This window comes from Amphimedon queenslandica, unplaced genomic scaffold (genome assembly GCF_000090795.2).
Source record: "Amphimedon queenslandica unplaced genomic scaffold, v1.1 AMPQUscaffold_11960, whole genome shotgun sequence".
NCBI lineage: Eukaryota > Metazoa > Porifera > Demospongiae > Haplosclerida > Niphatidae > Amphimedon > Amphimedon queenslandica.
This window is the reverse complement of record NW_003547801.1, coordinates 5916-10060: the sequence shown is the minus strand read 5'-3', so window position 1 is coordinate 10060 and position 4145 is coordinate 5916.

Genomic DNA, 4145 nt, shown 5'->3' with positions numbered 1-4145 from the left:
TATCCTTTGTTGAGACGCCTTTTGAACACTTTTATGTTGCTAGAAATGCCCATTTAACAATAGATATTATTGATTCTTCCCTTGCTGATGGTGATATAGCACAATTGATAAATTTAAAAATTAATGAAGCCGATGAGACTGAATTTGATAATGTGTATTACGCTATAAATGATGGTGAAGATGACCCATTTAGAATACCAAACTTAGATACTGTACTTTATTTTCAGTATTCAGATGCTATTGATGAATTTAAGAAAGCTTTGTCGGATCAGGCTGTTAATGCTTGTTGCAGCTGTGAGAGGCTTTTAAGAAAAAAATCTGTCACTGAAGCTAAAAATTTAGATAGCGATGTTTGGATTATCCTACTAGATTACATTAGAGAGAAAGATCCTACAGCATTAAATAAAGTTATGTATATTTGTAATCATTGTAAACCTATTATTAAGAAAAATGAAGTTCCTGCACGTTGTGTGCTCAATGGGCTAAAGTGTGAGCCACTACCAAAAGAATTGGAAAATTTGGATCCTTTAAGTTGCCAGTTAATACAGAGAGCCAAATGTTTTCAGACAATTGTTAGGCTAGGCACACACACCTTAAAAGTTCCTACATATAATTCTTTGAAGGCTCTTAAAGGTGCAATGTTTTATTTACCCCTTCCATTAGAAAAAACCATGGAAACTTTAAATGAGATTGGTATAGATTCTAATCATTTGCCTAATCCTGAACTTTATATTATTATTAATGGACAACCTACTAAATCAAATAATGTCTGGCGTAGCCTAGTTGATGTGAATAAAATAAAAGCAGCACTAGGAAAATTAAAAGAAATAAATTGGCTTTATAGAAACGTAGATGATGATTCCATTGACGAATCGTCTAAAAATGTCATACAAGTAGTTAGCAATACTACTTGTAAAATGCTTGAAAAAGCAAATGATCAAGATTTAGAAGGCCTTTCGGCATATACCATGAGAAATCTTGATAGTAAAATTGCAACAGGTTCTGATATCAGTCAATATAAATTAATGAATGTAAAAGAAGCGCCTATAGACAATAGGCAAGAGCATCTTGATTTGTTATGCTTTCCTACTTTATTTCCTACTGGACAATATGGAGAGCATCATCCCAGACAAAGCTATCCAGCACAGACTTTATCATTTAGTGAATACATAAAATCAAGACTTTTAAACAAAGATTCCAGATTTCGTAGAAATCATTCATATTGTTTGCACTATTACGGATTAAAAATTAACAAGGCCTTAAAAACTGGCATATATAATTTATTAAAAACATCAAGGGGCAATATTGGTCAAACTGTTGCAGAAATATTAGAAAAAATAAATGTTTTAGATAAAGAATTTGAGGGCAATTTAAGTACCATGTCGGCTCCAATACGGGGCACAAATCAATATTGGTTCCATGTGAAAGGTGAAGTCAAAGTAATGATTGCTGAGTATGGCTCACCAACGCTTTTCCTTACATTAAGTTGTGCTGAATAGGATTCAGCTGATATAGCGCAATATTTAAGAAAAGTAAATAATGCACCACAATCATATAGTATTTCTAGATTATGTACTGAGGACCCTGTTTCAGTATCGCGACAATTTTCATACAAATTTAAGGATTTCTTTAACATAGTCATTCTCCAGAGAGGTGTTTTAGGCAAAGTAGAGGAATATTATGTTAAAACAGAATATCAAATGCGTGGAGCGCCTCATTATTACATCCTCCTATAGATTGAAAATGCTCCTGTTGTCGGTATTGATCGTCCAGAAGAAGTCTGTTCTTTCATACAAAATAGGATTACCTGTCATATACCAGATAGTAATACGTCGCCTGATTTAAATTTTTTGGTAACAAAATACCAAATGCACAAGTGCAGCAAATACTGCAAGCAAAATATTAAAGTCGGCAAGACCTATGTATCTAGATGCCGATTTGATTTTCCTAGACCAGTACGAGATAGCATTTGCATCAATGATGTAGAAAACAGCTTGAAATCATGCAATAAAATATATTATCTCAAACGAAATGAAGAAGAAGTGCGAGTCAACGATTATAATCCTTTACTGTTGAAATTGTGGCATGCAAATATGGACTTACAATACATAGCTGAGAGGAGTCTTTCCTGAACAGAGTATGTAACTGGACATGTCACTAAAGCAGAGAAGAGTCATGCACAGGACTTATGTGATGAAGTCAGCAGCTGTGACAACATATACAGCAGGCTTTGGAAAATCGGCCAAAAATTACTTCGAGCTAAAGAAGTAGGACCATATAAAGCTAGCGATCTTCTTCTTGGTGAAAGTTTATACATGAAATCAGTAACTGTACAGTACGTTAATGTGTACTTGCCTCATAAGGGGAGCAGAAAAATCAAAAACTATTTATATTTAACTAAAATGGATCGATCTTCGAAAGACATCTTTAATCCTAGCATAATTGAAGACTTTTATCCAACAAGACCGAATAACATGGAAGATGTATCTCTTTATGAATTTGTTGCCAATTACAACTTTGATAAAATAGGAGATAATGGAGAAAGAGAATACAAACTTCGATCAAAGCCAGTCCTTCCAAACCATAAAAAATTTAATCCTATGTGAGAAGCGGAAAGAGACGATTTTTATTACTCGCTAATATTTTTATTTGTGCCTTTTAGAGACAAGAGCACATTCGTAATGGAAGGAGAAACAATGGAAGAAGCTTTTAGGCGTCACAGAGAAGCATCTATACGTGGCATTGAAAATCATTTCAACAAACTACAGAAATTATTAGAAGCTGAACGTAATTGGAAGAAAATAGTCGATGCAAGAAATAAAGCCGGTTTCACTGAAGAACTTCCTGATAACAAGATGATGAGCCTCAATTACTAGGTGAAATAATGGAAGCAGTAGCTGATATTGCTGACATGCACATAAATGTACCTAATTTAACATTAGAGCAAAGAGAGGCAATGCTTAATGTAGATCAAAAAAGAATTTTTGATAAAATTAAGAGTCATCTTATAAGTCAAAAAGAACGTGAAGACTTATTAGAGAATGAGTCTTCAAGACTACTTAGATTAGATAATATCAAACCGCTAAGAATGATTATTAGTGGTGTAGGTGGAACTGGTAAATCGTTTTTGATAGAGGCAATAAAATGCCTAGTGGATGACACATGGCATCCAAAAAGTAGTGAAATTATGTGTGCTATAGTAGCACCAACAGGTATAGCTGCATTTAATGTAGGTGGACTAACAATACATAGATTATTTCAGCTACCGATAGAGCACGAGGGAAAGACAGCTGGATATTGGGCTTTGAGGAAAGAAGCTCAGAAAAGAATAAAAATGACACTTAAAAATTTAAAAATTATAATAGTAGACGAGGTATCTATGGTATCCAATCTAAATCTGGCATACTTACACATGCGCTTAGAAGATATATTTGGAACTGATGAATGAATTGGATCCAAAAATATTTTATTTGTAGGTGACCTCTTACAATTGCCACCAGTTAATGGTAGGCCAGTATTTAATAAAATTAGCAACCAACTAGTAAAAACTAGACTTGGAGCAGCAAATGCAGTTAACATATGGAAAGAAACAGTAGAATATGATGAACTAACAATCAATGAGAGACAAAAAGGGGATGAAACTTTCTTTAAAATGCTTGATTCTGTTAGGCATGGCTGTCTGACTGACGATACTATTGATACGCTTAAAAGTCGTGTATTTAATGTTTCAATACCAGAAAAATATAAGGAATTGGAAAGTGAAGGAACAAATCCTCCAATTTGCCTATTTTCTAAGGTAGATGCCTGCCAAAAAATCAATGAATTAATGTTAGAAAGTCTAGAAACTGAGAAAATAGAATTAGCATGTGTTGATGTTGTTGATGAAAGTGGTAGCACAGGAAAATTTGACAAAAAACAAGAAAAAAAATTAGATAAACTAAAAGATCAACCAAGCAAAACAGCTGGTTTAGAAACTGTATTGTCTTTAGCAGTAGGCTGTAGAGTAATGCTAAGACGTAATATTGATGTGACTGTAGGATTAGTTAATGGTGCCATTGGTACAGTAATGGGTATTTATGCTACACATATATCAATCAAATTTGATCATATTGATGTACCTTGTGACATAGAAAGGTAGATTTATG